Source organism: Narcine bancroftii, chromosome 4, assembly GCF_036971445.1.
Source record: "Narcine bancroftii isolate sNarBan1 chromosome 4, sNarBan1.hap1, whole genome shotgun sequence".
Lineage (NCBI taxonomy): Eukaryota > Metazoa > Chordata > Chondrichthyes > Torpediniformes > Narcinidae > Narcine > Narcine bancroftii.
In genome coordinates this window covers 208,914,525-208,929,553 of record NC_091472.1, presented here as the reverse complement: position 1 = coordinate 208,929,553, position 15,029 = coordinate 208,914,525, and the positions used below count along the sequence as shown (strand labels likewise).

The 15,029-nt window shown below is 47.8% G+C and overlaps 1 protein-coding gene across 1 annotated transcript in view; it reads left to right on the top strand.

The window, feature by feature from the left end:
* Positions 1–515: 515 nt before the first annotated feature.
* The window catches only part of LOC138761544 (zinc finger protein 229-like), a 50,833-nt gene continuing 36,319 nt past the window's right edge, over positions 516–15,029 (top strand). The window contains exon 1 of the mRNA XM_069933844.1: positions 516–763. The gene's annotated coding sequence lies outside the window, so the exon portion shown is untranslated. The remainder of the gene's footprint in view (positions 764–15,029) is intronic.

The window sequence follows — 15,029 nt, the reverse complement described above, 5'->3', positions numbered from 1 at the left end:
TTTTTTTCTTTCCTTTTTTCTTTTATTAGTTATTTTTTTTTCATTTAAGTTATTTTTGTTTTTGTTTTTTAATATATATTCTTATATAATAAAATTTTTTTGGATTAATAATTAATACTTCATTAATATTTTTTTTGTTTTATATATATATCAATCTTTTTTTTAAGATATATATTTTTTAATTTTTTAAAATTATACTAATAGTATTAATTCTTCACTCTTTATCGTGGGGGTGGGGGGGGGGTTTAGGGGTTAAAAATAGTTTTTTTTTAGTCTTAGTTTTTAGTTGTTAGGGGGAGATGCCGAGATTGGTATTGTATTAACTATGTTACTTTGTACTTGTATTACTTTATTTTGTATTTTTTCTGTACGTGAATTACTTACTTTCTTCATATGTTAAAATTAATAAATAAAGTTTCAAAAAAAAAGAATACTGCACAGGTGTGGATCTTCATGCACATCTACTACACCCAGTGCGCATGAGCGAGCATCCTCTGCCGCATCGCTGCACGCAGTGGAGCCGCCAGCCACACAAAGCTGTTTGCGTTCCCTTCTGAACGCCGTTCTGCGCGCCACAGGCACCCCGACAGCACACTGCTGCCCACGCTCCCCTTCATCCGGGTCAAAAACAAGACTTGAGACACCGGTGCCATCTTGCAGAGCTGAACACAAGGAGGGCGCTGGTGTCACATTCACTTTACCCGACAGAACCCTCTAAGGTTTGGGTACAGCACCAGTCGATTCCGGAGGCTCCTTCTGGAAGGTAGGCCCAAGTTCTTCTGCATTTCCTGCTCGATTTAAAAATAGCTTCCTCGTTGGTTGACCTTTTCTCTTCATCTCCACTTTTTTCTGGAGTTAAACAACTTCTAAAAACATTTTTAATTTTTTCAAGCTTGGTAATTCGTTCAATTAGGGAGAGGCGTCATTGTTTGTCTTCTCACTACGTCATTTTGCCACGCCCCCCAGAGAATTCTTCTCTTATTGAAAGAATTGAATGCAGAGAGAGGCTTCAAAATAAAATGTCAGATAATGAGACTGAATTGGAAGTTGTAAAATTGGATCTGGAAAAGCCAATAAAGCAGAGTGGTTGAAAAGGGTGCAGTTCCAGTTAAAGAGATCTGAGGGACTGTAAGTTGAACCAGACGACTTCTTTACAGAAGGATTCCACAAATGCTGTGACTTTTGATGGGTTTGAAGAATTAATGTCGTTTGAATCTTATTTTATCTATGAACAACTGCAAAAAAGGATGAACAAATCTGGTTCTACAAGTTCACATTCTTCCTACAAGAAGCAGAATGCTGGAAAAACGAAGAAATCCAAACCACTTGCTGAAGGCGTAACCTCAGAATCAGGATATATTGTCATGAACAAGTCATGAAATTTGTTGTTTTGTGGCAGTATCACAGTGCAAACATTCATATAAACCACCTTACAACATAACTATAAAAAATAAAAATAATAGTGCACAAAAAGTAAGGCAGTGTCTTTGGTTTATTGGTAATCCAGGAATCTGATGGGAGCAGGGAAGAAGCTGTCCTTGTGCCGCTGAGTGCTCATCTTCAGGCTCCTGTACCTTTTCCCCGATGTGAAGAGGGCATGGCCTGGGTGGTGGGGTCTTTGATAGAAGCTGCTTTTTTAAGACACCATCTCATGTCGATTCCTCGATGGAGTGAAGTCTGGTACCTGTGATGTCGCAGGCCGAGTTAACAACCCTCTGGAGTTTATTTTTGTCCTGAGAATTTGCACCTCTGTACCAAGCAGTGATGCAACTGGCCAGAATGGTTTCTACGGTCCACCTGTAGATGTTTACGAGAGTCCTCAGTGATATACTGAACTGCCTCAGACACCTCACAAAGTATAGCCGCTGGCGAGCCGTCTTTGTGATTTAATGATAGATGTCAGCAGAAAGCTGTGTCCATTCTGTCTGAGGAATATCCGAGGTTTGCTGGTCGACGCTCGTAACTCAAGAATTTGACAGAAGATGGAGGAAGGGTATTAAGTATGAACTGAGTTTATTTTGTTGGACTTTGTCTGTACCCAGACTGCAGGATGGTGGTAAAGACAAAGAATTTGACAGAAGATGGAGGAAGTGTATTAAGTATGAACTGAGTTTATTTTGTTGGACTTTGTCTGTACCCAGACTGCAGGATGGTGGTAAAGACAAAGAAGAAGGCCTGCTTATGTAGTTAGTTGTTATATAATGGATCACAGTTATGTATTATTATTCAGGACCATGAACTTGGTCCTCACCTGTTGCGGTTGTGGGCGCCGGTGGCATTCTCCAGGATCCATAGGTCTCTTCCCTGTGGTGGCGGTGGTGTCAGCCAGTACGTGTGCGCCATGGTCTCATCTCGGCAGCACAGCGGTTGGAACTGGGGCCAGCGACCCACACCAAGGAGCATGCGCAGGAGTTGAGTCGCAGTTTAAAATCCAGTGTCAGCAATTGGAGACCAGGAGGAGGGTGAGGTAGGGGTTGGCAATTTCTCTCCACCATCTCAGCAACATGTTCAGAATCATTAAATATTATTTGAACATCTTTTAGGCCTCATTAACTTTTATATGAATGTTTTGTTGTTAAGAATCTGCTACATAGAATATTAGAGTTTTGCGTGTTAATAATAAAGGATTGGAATACAACTGAACTCATATCAGAAATTATTGAAAACGCATTGCAGACAAACCCCTAACTTAACCTTCAAGTGACAATGTAAGTTAATAGGAAGGAAATCGCTACAGTATCTGATGCTCTACTGAAATCAAGACAAACTTCAGTGGATAAAATTAAAAAGGCCTGGAAGCAGGGCCTCCTTATTTCTTTCCACTGTTTGAAATGTAGGTTAATTGTGCGGTACAAACTCATGGGGCGAAAAGGCCTGTCACTGTGCTGTACGTCTAAATGAAAACAGGGATGCAATGAGGCTTTATGAAGCATTGATGAGAGCTCTTCTTTGGGCTCCATATCAAAGGAAGGGTGTATTCCATTGGAGAGGGGCTGCAGGAGATTTCCAAAGATGATCCCTGGAGTAACGGATTTTCATATAAGGAGAATTTGAAGGCTCTGGGATTGTAGTCGCTGGGGTTTTGATGAATGAGGGCAGGGGCCTCATTGAAACCCATAGAGAACTGAAAAGCCTGGATATAGTGGACGTGGAGGGATGTTCCCTGTGGTGGGGGAGTCAGCGACCAGAGGGCCCAGCCTCGGAATACAAAACATCCCTTTAGAACAGAAAGGTGGGATTTCTTTACACAGACGGTGGAGAATTTGTGGAATCATTGCCTCAACCGCAAAAGCTTGGTGGTGTTGTGGACAGCGAGGAAGATTATCTAAGCTTACTGGGTGATACAGGACAGTTAGAAGAGTGGGCTGAAAGATGGCAGATGGAGTTTAATACTGAGGTGTTATATTTTGGGAGGAGTAATCAAAATAAGACACATGTTAAATGGTGGACAATTGAGGAGTGCAGTGGAACAAAGGGATTTAGGAGTTGTGGTACATAATTCCCTGAAAGTTGAATGAAGAAGGTGGTGAAGAAGGCATTTAGTATGTTGGCTTTCATAAATCAGAATTTAGAACACAGGAGTTGGGATGTTATGTTGAAATTGTATAAAGCCAAATTTGGAATATTGTGTGCAGTTTTGGTCACCGAATTACAGGAAGGATATAAACAGAATAGAGAGAGTGTTTACGAGAATGTTTCTGGGGTTTCAGGGTTTGAGTTACAGGGAAAGTTTGAGCAGGCTGTGACTTTATTCCCTGGAGCGTAGAAGATTGAAGAGTGATTTGACAGAGGTATTTAAAATTATAAGGGGGACAGATAGAGTCAGTGTGGGGGAGATTCAAACAAGAGGGCACGGATTTAGAGTAAAAGAGGAAATGTTTAGGGGAAACATGAGTGGGAACTTCTTCACACAGAGGGTGGTAGGGGTATGGAATTAACTTCTGGCAATGGTGGTAGAAGCGAGATCTATATTAATATTTAAGGTTGGATAGATATATGGACGGGAGAGGTGTGGAGGGTTATGGGCCGAATGTGGGTCAGTGGGATTAGGTGGGAGAAGATGTTCAGCATGGACTAGTAGGACCAAACTGGCCTGTTTCTGTGCTGTAAATAGCTATATGGTAATAAACAGCTATGGAGGCCAGTTCATAGAACACTACAGCACAGTCCAGGCCTTTTGGTCCTCGATGTTGTGCTGACCCATATATCTCAAAAAAAAGTACTAAACCATCCCTACCCTTCCTTCATCCACAAGTCTATCTAAGAGTCTCTTAAATGCTCTCAATGTTTCAGCCTCCATCACATTCCAGACCCCCACAACTCTCTGTGTAAATAAAACCTTACCCCTGATGTCTCCCCTTAACTTCCCTCCCTTCACTTTGTACATATGTCCCCTGGTGTTTGCTGACCCTGCCCTGGGAAACAGGTGCTGGCTGTTCACCCTATCTATGCCTCTCAGTATCTTGAAGACCTCTATCAAGCCTCCTCTTATCCTTCTACGCTCCAGAGAACAGTCCCAGGTCTGCTAACCTTGCCTCATAAAACTTGTTTCCCAATCCAGGCAGCATCCTGGAAAATATCCTCTGCACCCTCTCCATAGCTTCCATGTCCTTCCTATGATGAGGTGACCAGAACTGAACATAATACTCTAAGTGTGGTCTCACCAGAGATTCCCCCGTCTACAACTTATCCGGAAGTTACATCATTTGTTAATCAAGGTTGGGTTCCAGCCACTAATTAGTGCACATCTTCCCATTGGCTATTTCAAATCACTCAGTGTCACTACGGCGAGACACACATAGTAGCACTCTGTTTGGCACATTTCCCTTTCTCTGCCTCATGGTGATAGCCCCGGACATCGCTTCATGCTATGGTCTCGGGTAAGGTGTGCACTGCACTGAAGCTGATCTGCAGTATCACTATACTTTAAATGACTATAGATTGATACTCCCAGTAGAGCCACACCTCCCGACGATCAGGGTCTGAGAGTGTGCGTATACTCCTGCGGGTACCGTTTGTACCAGAGCCACTTCCCGATGATCATGGCCTGATAGTGTATGTCTACCCCCATGGGTACTGTTCATACCAGAAACACCTCCTAACAATCAAGGGTCTGGTACAAATGGTACCCTCATGGGTTTACACACACTCTCAGACCCTGATCGTCGCCAAGTGTGCCTTTACTGCGAGTATCGATCTATACCCCTGCTATTATGTGAATCAGAAATTGTGTACCATGTACATTTTCCCACACTCATTTATAAATCATGTAACGTTTTTCTGTGCTTTTAAAAACTGTGCGTTTATTCTCATTAACATTTTCCCACGCTCTTCCATAAATTGTGTGTTAATAAAAGCCATGTGTGATTGCAGACCCTTGTGTCCAGACTTGTTTCTCTGTGAACCCATCGAACCTGATACTTTCCATACACAACAATTGGCGCTGTGAGCAGGGTTCAAAGAGTTTTGGTTGGACACGCATCAAGTCTTGACCGTGTGGGAGGGGAAGATTGTACTCACAATGTTGGAGACTGTGTTAGTAAGTGTATGTGGGTGTCTTGTCGGGTGCGTGTATGATTGTGAACCAACGGGGTTAGCAGGAGGTGACACAGTGATAGGAAAGGAACCCTGGAGTCTGATTATATAATCTCCGAATTCAGCTGTTTGGCGGCGTGGCTCATTTGAAATGTTGGATCCCCATGGGTTAGGGCTCCAAGTGGTCTCCAACCTGGAATTACTGGTGTTTTCTGAGGCCGGGGGAAGTCGTGGGGCAGGTTTATAGTTACTACTATCCCTACTCAAGTGCTTGTGGAATATCACACCTTAGCTAAAGTAGCCAGAAAGACAAGGAGATAGAATCCCTGCTAGAGGAGCATGGGAAGTGTGGGCAACTGTGAGATGAGTGTTGGGATCTGCAAGAGGAAGTACAGATTCCCCAAGGGAAATTAACCTATGTAGAAATTAAACTCATGGAGGTGGCTTCTGAGCTGATTGGAACACAGCAGCTCGCTGGTCTGGCTCACAGCTTGATCCGGGGAAAGTCCAAGCCATTGTCCAGCAGTGGTGGTGGGGGGGTGTGGTTGGATTGACACTTGGTTTGGGGATCCAGTCCTTCCCCTTGTGTGCCCAAGCTTTTACCAGCCCAACCAGTGACCATGCTGTGACAGATCTGCCATGAGGGAACCCCACCAACCATCCAAAATGGGGAGGTAGCCCCCATTCTCCAGCAGGGGGAGGGGATCGACAGGTGGTGGGGCTTGTGTCTGGGCCTTCACCAGCCCGACCAGTGACCAGGCAGTCACAGGTCTGCCACCAGGATACCCACCCAACCCTCCAAAACGGGGAGGTAGCTGAAAATTATGGGGGGGGGGGACCTCAGGAGGGGAGCTAGGTTGTCTTTGTGAGAGAATAGAGCCCAAGACTACTCAGGTACAGGGCTAACCATACCTGAAAACCTGAGCAGGAGGTCTCCACTTTGTACTCCGATTCCTCCAGCAGGCTAATGGATATTGGCTTCATGGATCGCTTTCCAAATTGCCAGTCCCATTAGGGGACTCATGACCAATAGCAGCAGCATCCAGGTAAACAATGCCACTGCTTCAGTGGGGAGATGAGGGGCTTACAATTCTCTTTTCTCTCATGGGGAGGCAAACACCTTGGTTGGTCTGTCTAGTCAGCAGACGATTGACAATGCCTTGTGGGCACTGTCAGAAGGGGTCAAAAATGGCACCACATTGTGGGAACGGGTGGTGACAGCAGTCTGAGCCAAGTTCCCTGCCCTCTTCAAATGGGGCCGACACGGCCGGCTACAGTGGCACCCCAATGATGCAGATTGTTAGGGTGTGGGTGCTCATCATGCATATCTATGGGACACCCACAAGCACCACCTCCCAGGTGGCATGAAGGCAACTGGTGCCTTGGTTGGCTATTTAGTCACTCCCTTATGCCCTGATAGCAGAGGGGTGGTCTTGCCCCTCATGGGACTGGCAATTTGGAAAGCAATCCATGAAGCCAATATCCATTAGCCTGCTGGAGGAATCGGAGTACAAAGTGGAGACCTCCTACTCAGGTTTTCAGAGCTAAGGGGATGGTTTGCGATGTCACCCTGCCGGTAACTTACAGAGATGTGTGCTTTCTGAGGAATCCCGGGGTTGGGGGGGGGGGGGTGCGGTGGTGAAGCTTCCCATGCACTGCCCACTTTGACCTGAATACTCATCTCAACAGGTTGCTACTCTGCACCAACCAACTAGCCGAAGTGTTCACAGACACTGCCAACCTCTCACTCTGGCAGTCAGAGGTTCCCACCAGCCTCAAAAGGGCATCAATCTTTCCTGTACCCAAGATGAGTAGGGTGGGCTGCCTCAACGACTGCTGCCCAGTAATGGTAATGCTAATGCTTTGAGAGGCTGGTCATGGCCAGAATTAACTCATCCTTAAGCAAAGATCTGGACCCACTGCAATTCCCCTATCGCTACAACCACTCCACGGCAGATGCAACATCGCTAGCTCTCCTCCCAGCTCTGGATCACCTCGTAAACAGCAGCTCATATGTAGTGTTGCTCTTCATCGACTACAGCTTGGTCTTCAATACCATTATTCCCTCAGTGCTAGTCAAGAAGCTACAAACTCAGGTCCTCTGTACCCTCCTCTGCAACTGGATCCTTGACTTTCTCAGTGTAAGACCACAGTCAGTACAAATTGGAAACAATGTCGTCTCCTCACTGATCATCAGCAGACACGCTCCCCAAGGATACGTGCTTAGCCCACTGCTCTCCTCATTATACACCCACAACTGTGTTGCCAGGCACAATTCCAATGCCATCTACAAGTTTGCCAATGACATCACAGTTGTCAACAGAATCGCAATCAGCAATCAGCACAGGAGGGAGATAGATCAGCTCGTTGGATGGTGTAATGACAACAACCTCATACTCAATATCAGCAAAACCAAGAAGAATATTGTGAACCAGGAGAGAGTCAGGGGAACACGACCCAGTCCTCATCGAGGGTCGAGAACTTCAAATTCCCGGATGTCGACATCTCTGAGGGTCTGACCTGGATACCAGGAATGAAAGTACTTGCATATGAAGAAAGGTTTGATAGACTAAGCTTGTATTCACTGGAATTTAGAGATTGATGGGGGATCTTATAGAAACATATAAAATTCTTAAGGGTTTAGACAGACTAGACACAGGTAGGTTGTTTCCAATGCTGGGAAAAACCAGAACCAGGGATCACAGGTTAAGGATAAGGGGGACGTTTTTTAGGACTGAGATGAGAAAATATTTCTTCTCTCAGAGGGTGGTGGATCTGTGGAATTCTTTGCCACAGAAAATAGTTGAGGCCAGTTCCTTGTCAATATTTAAGAGTAGGTTAGATTCAGCCCTTGTGGCTAAGGGGATCAGGTATGAGGAGAAGGCAGGAACTGGGTACATGATCATATTGAATGATAGTGTAGGCTTGAAGGGCCAAATGGCCTACTCCTGCACCTATATTTCTATGTTGATGCAATCACTAAGAAGACTCACCAGTGGCTATATTTTCTGAGTTGTCTGAGGAGGTTCAGTATGTCACTGAAGACTCTTGTAAACTTCTACAGGTGTACCATCTGGCTGGTTGCATCACTGCCTGGTATGGAGGCACCAACTCTCAGGACAAGAATAAACTCCAGAGGGTTGTTATGTCGGCCTACAATATCACATGCACCAGACCTCACTCCATTGAGGACATCGACATGAGGCGGTGTCTAAAAAAAGCAGCCTCTATCCTGAAAGACTCCCCACACCCAGGCCATGCCCTCTTCACATCGGGAAAAAGGTACAGGAGCCTAAAGACAAGCACACAATGGCACAAGTACAGATTCTTCCCAGCTGCCATCAGATTCCTGAATAATCAGTGAACCAAAGACACTGCCTGACTTTTCTGCAGTGTTATTGTTATTAATATTTTATTTTTTAATAGTAATGTTATAAGATGGATATAATATACGTTTTCAGTATGATTCTGCTGCAAAACACCAAATTTCATGACAATAAATACATATTCTGCTGTTCCACATCATGGTGGCGAATACTACTGCAGTATGCGCCCCACCTCCTTCACCTTCAGAAGCCGGCTCGGGAATCCTCTACATAAAAGGTAAATTTGCCTAATTTTTTAAACATGATCAGGTGATAAAACGGCTTTTGTGCATAACCCCCTTCTCTTCCTCTCTTCCCTTTTCACTGTCTCCTTTCCCACAACTCTGCTTTCACTCAGCCAACACCTCTCCACAACAATTCTCACAGGTAAGAAGTAAATCTCTAAATTCTGTAAACATCGCGATTGAAGTAAAAACACAAAATGCTGGAGAAGCCCAGCAGGTCAAACAGGGCCCTTCATGTAGCAAAGGGAAAGATACAGAATGGACGTTTCGGGCTTGAGCCCTTCATCAAGGTATGAGTGAATGCCAATAGGTGTCTGAACAAAAGAAGAGTGGTGGGGGGGTGGGGGGAAGGGGAAGGCAGGAGATGATAGGTGGAGAAGGGAGGGAGGGGAGAGCAGTAATGAGGGGGGAGGATGGCAGGGCTGTCTGGGTGATAGAACTGGCAGGACAGGAAAAGGGGGAAAGGAAAATGGATGGACAATTCTCGCATATCCTCCCACCGAGATCCAATTATCCTCTTTTGTCTGTCCAGCTGCACAGTGATCATGACTAATTGAATAACCAGAGGGAAAACGTTCACAAAACATTCAACAACAGAAAAAGCCACGAGCCACTGGAGTTAAAACAAGTCAATCTGCGGATTGACTTCAGCCTTGTGTGCCTGTACGTGCTTACACAGGAGAACTGGTCCCGGGTACATGAGCCATGCTGGGAGGGACATACCAGTCACCGACTTCCTGGGGAATGAAAACAGGCTACAGGGGTCTCGTTGGTAGCCGTACACAGGCGTGACCTAATGGCATGAAGTGCCTCAGGCAGGGCCCCCTGCCAGTATTCAACAGCCCACCTTTTTGACTTGAGGGCCAGGAGGACTGCCTTCCAGACCACCCCGTTCTCGCGTTCCACTTGCCCATTGTCTCTCGGGTTATAACGAGTCATGCGACTAGTCACAATGCCCCTCGCTGTCAGGTACTGGTGCAGCTCGTCACTCATAAAGTGTCACCCACGGACACTGTGGGTGAAAGCGGGGTAGCCAAACATGGTGAAGATCTGCTCCAGGCCCTGATGATGGTGGCCGTGGAGGTGTCCAGGCAAGGGATAGAGAAAGGGAAGCAGGAGTACTCATCCACTACCATGAGGAAGTAGACATTTCGGTTCAAGGAAGGAAAGCCCTTTAAAATCCATGCCGAGGTGCTCGAAGGGCCAAGTGGCCTTTACATGGGCCTGGGTTGGGCGGAAGAAGCAGAGTTTACATTCTGTGCAGACCTGGCAGGCCTCGGACATGTCCCTGATGGTATACGGCAGGTTCTGGGACAATGAAATGATGCAACCTGGTGACAACCGAATAGCAGAGGGACTCATGCAGTGCCGGCACCTTGTCGTCATATATAGACACACAGGTCCGAGAGAAGGCATCAGGGGAGTCGTTAAACTTTTCCAGGCAGTACTGGATGTCGTAGCTGTAGGTTGTCAGCTCAACTCTCCAGTGCAAGATCTTGTCATTCTTGATCTTGCTCTTGTGGGCGGTGTTAAACATGAACGCCACGGCCTGCTGGTCGGTGAGGAGGGTGAATCTCCTGCCAGCCAGGTGGTGGCGCCACTGGCAGATCACTTCTACAATTGCCTGGGCCTCCTTTTCAATGGCGGAATGCCCTAGCTCAGAGCCGTGGAGGGTCCTAAAGAAGAAGGTGATGGGGAACCCCGCCTTGGTTGAGAGTAGTGGCGAGGGCTACATCGGAGGCATCGTTCTCCACCTGAAAAGGGAAGTCCTCATCCACGGTCTGCATTGTGGCATCTGTGATGTCCTGCCTGATGCGCGTGAAAGCTACCAGCCCCTCGGGTGAGAGGGGAAAAGTTGTAGCTTGGGCCTGTGGGTGGACCTTGTCCAAGGAGCAGGGAACCCACTGCGAGTAATAGGAGAATAAGCCAAGGCACATTTAGTGTGGGGGGAAGAGGTAGCTCCATTAATGGGTGCGTCCACTCTGGATCTGGGCCGATGACCCCATGGGCCACGGTGTACCCCAGGATGGCGAGGCGGTATTCTTTTCTTTGGCTTGACTTCGCGGATGAAGATTTATGGAGGGGGTAAAAAGTCCATGTCAGCTGCAGGCTCGTTTGTGGCTGACAAGTCCGATGCGGGACAGGCAGACACGGTTGCAGCGGTTGCAGGGGAAAATTGGTTGGTTGGGGTTGGGTGTTGGGTTTTTCCTCCTTTGCCTTTTGTCAGTGAGGTGGGCTCTGCGGTCTTCTTCAAAGGAGGTTGCTGCCCGCCAAACTGTGAGGCGCCAAGATGCACGGTTTGAGGCGTTATCAGCCCACTGGCGGTGGTCAATGTGGCAGGCACCAAGAGATTTCTTTAGGCAGTCCTTGTACCTTTTCTTTGGTGCACCTCTGTCACGGTGGCCAGTGGAGAGCTCGCCATATAACACGATCTTGGGAAGGCGATGGTCCTCCATTCTGGAGACGTGACCCATCCAGCGCAGCTGGATCTTCAGCAGCGTGGACTCGATGCTGTCGACCTCTGCCATCTCGAGTACTTCGACGTTAGGGATGAAAGCGCTCCAATGGATGTTGAGGATGGAGCGGAGACAACGCTGGTGGAAGCGTTCTAGGAGCTGTAGGTGGTGCCGGTAGAGGACCCATGATTCGGAGCCGAACAGGAGTGTGGGTATGACAACGGCTCTGTATACGCTTATCTTTGTGAGGTTTTTCAGTTGGTTGTTTTTCCAGACTCTTTTGTGTAGTCTTCCAAAGGCGCTATTTGCCTTGGCGAGTCTGTTGTCTATCTCATTGTCGATCCTTGCATCTGATGAAATGGTGCAGCCGAGATAGGTAAACTGGTTGACCGTTTTGAGTTTTGTGTGCCCGATGGAGATGTGGGGGGGCTGGTAGTCATGGTGGGGAGCTGGCTGATGGAGGACCTCAGTTTTCTTCAGGCTGACTTCCAGGCCAAACATTTTGGCAGTTTCCGCAAAGCAGGACATCAAGCGCTGAAGAGCTGGCTCTGAATGGGCAACTAAAGCGCCATCGTCTGCAAAGAGTAGTTCACGGACAAGTTTCTCTTGTGTCTTGGTGTGAGCTTGCAGGCGCCACAGATTGAAGAGACTAACATCCGTGCGGTACCGGATGTAAACAGCGTCTTCATTGTTGGGGTCTTTCATGGCTTGGTTCAGCATCATGCTGAAGAAGATTGAAAAGAGGGTTGGTGCGAGAACACAGCCTTGCTTCACGCCATTGTTAATGGAGAAGGGTTCAGAGAGCTCATTGCTGTATCTGACCCGACCTTGTTGGTTTTCGTGCAGTTGGATAATCATGTTGAGGAACTTTGGGGGACATCCGATGCGCTCTAGTATTTGCCAAAGCCCTTTCCTGCTCACGGTGTCGAAGGCTTTGGTGAGGTCAACAAAGGTGATGTAGAGTCCCAGGATGGCGAGGCGGTATAATGGAGGATTAAAAACATGTGCTCAGATGCTTGTTTGCTTATGTGAAACTGACGACACTGGGGCCACACTCAGGTCACCTTACTTTCAGAACTAGCAGATGTAATTAAACTCAGCCATGGGGATTTATCTGAAGATACACTTTGAAATGGAATTCCACTGTGAGGCCCAGGGAAAGCAGTTGTCAAATATGACACTCTGAAATCAACGATGGTCACAACCTGTCTTGCTCAAAACATTTTAATGAGTCTTTGTATCTACGAGATAAACCAGGAAATCATAGCATCCTGGTTCCATAATAATTAATCTTCTAAATTGTAAAATAGTATGTTCAGCTTTGATTTTGACTGACAAATGTTAGAGGGAGTGGGTGCATGATTAATTGTTTTTGGGGTATATAAGCCTGTGGTCCTGCTGCTGAAGTTTAGACTCTCCGAGGGATGGGAACATCCCTTGTCAAGAAGGAAGAACAGCCAGAGTCCGAGCAACGTCCTGGTCGGGGGAGGTGAAGAAGCTGCTACCGGCACCCCAGCAACCTACTACAAGTGTGCCATCATTGCCTCACTTCAGCAGTTGGGACCAGTCCAGGCGTTGTTAAGTATGATTAGGCAGGGCTTGCATATTGTAGTTTGAAACCTGCTTTGAATTTGTAATAAACATTTGTGTAGACTGAACTGCTCTCAGTGTGTGTCTCTGTTTTCTTTTGGTAGCTCAAACACTGTGACCAATCTAAAATGAACAAAGTGAGAGGTACAAGTTTACCCAAGACAGGCGGGTGGTACTGAACACGCACTTCTCCTATTTGTAAGTGAGGTTCAGCTCCCCAGCCATCTGAAGGAATTTCTCCAGGTTGGCATCATGGTCCCGCTGGTCACGGCTGCAGATAGTGGCATTATCCAGATATGGGAATGTCTCCTTCAACTTGTGCCGGTCTACCATACGATCCATCTCCTGCTGGAAGACAGAGATCCTGTTCGTGACCCCAAATGGAACTTGGTGGAACTGGTACAGATGCCCGTCCGCTTCAAAGGCAGTGTAGGGCTTGTTCCTCGGGTGGATGGGGATTTGGTGATATCCCAACTTCAGGACAATCATGGAGAAAACTTGGTAGCAGGCTATATCATTGACCATGTCGGCTAACCTCGGCAGGAAGTAGGCATCCAGTTGGGTGTCCAGGTACATGATCCTTTATCCGGACATCTAAAATCCAGAAAGCTCCAAAATCCGGCAAGTGAGGACTGGCGGTTGGGGGAGATGGCCGAGGGACTGGCGGTCAGGGGAGATGACTGAGGGACCAGTGGTCGGGCGAGTCGGCCAAGGGACCATGATTGGGGGAGACTGCTGGGCGGCTGAGGGACCGGCGGTCGGGTGAGGCGGCCAGGCAGCCTAGGGACCAGCGGTCGGGGGTGACTGACGGGCGGCCGAGGGACTGCAGTTGGGGGAGACAGCCGAGGGACCTGTGGTCGGGGGAGATGTACGGGTGGCTGAGGGACTGGCAGTTGGGGGAGGCAGCCAAGGGACCGCAATTGGGGGAGACAGCCGGGTGACTGGAAGGGGGTGGGGGTTGATATGGCAGCACAATTCAGGTGGGCTTTCCGAAATTCAGAAAATTCTGAAATTCAGAACACACTAACCCCCAAGGGTTCTGGATAAAGGATCGTGTACCTATACTGGTTTATGGTCTGGCTGTAATCCACAACCATCCTTGACTTACTTCCCCCTTTGACCACCAGGACTTGGGCTCTTCAAGGGCTGTTACTGGGCTCTATGACACCTTCCACCAGAAGCTGCTGCACCTCCACCTTGATAAAGTCTCTGTCTGCAGCGCAATAGTGCCTACTTCTGGCAGTGATCGGCTTGCACCCTGGCGTAAGGTGTGCGAAGAATGCCAGGGGATGATGCGTAGTATGGAGAGGCTGCAGGTTGGCTGGGGCTGGTAGGTCGGTGCAATGTGTAGCATGAGTGGAGGTTGGGGCCCCCCGAAGGCAAGGGTGACACACTGCAGGTGGCACTGGAAATCCAGGCCCAGGAGGACTGGGGCACAGAATTTGGGCATGACCAGGAGCCTGGACCCCGTGTATGTCTCCCCTCCCACAGTTATATTGGCTGAGCAGCGCCTGAGGGGACCAACAGTCTTGTCCTTGGCGGCGAGGGCGATCGAGCAGGTGGTGGGGTGGACTTTTACTTTCAGAGAGTGGGCCACGATCGGGTGGATGAAACTCTCAGTGCTGCCACTGTCAAATATGCACTTTGTTACTTGTCCATTGACTTGCACGTCCATCATGTAGCGCCCAAGGTCATGGGGGATGTTCCTAGTCAGAGATGTGGCAGCCAGGACCATCTCAGGGTCAGAGTCATTGCTCTCCGGTTGTGTGTGGCGATTTACAGTGTCCGGAGATATGGGGCAGCCTGGTCATCGCCCGTGTTGACCATGTTGTCCCTGT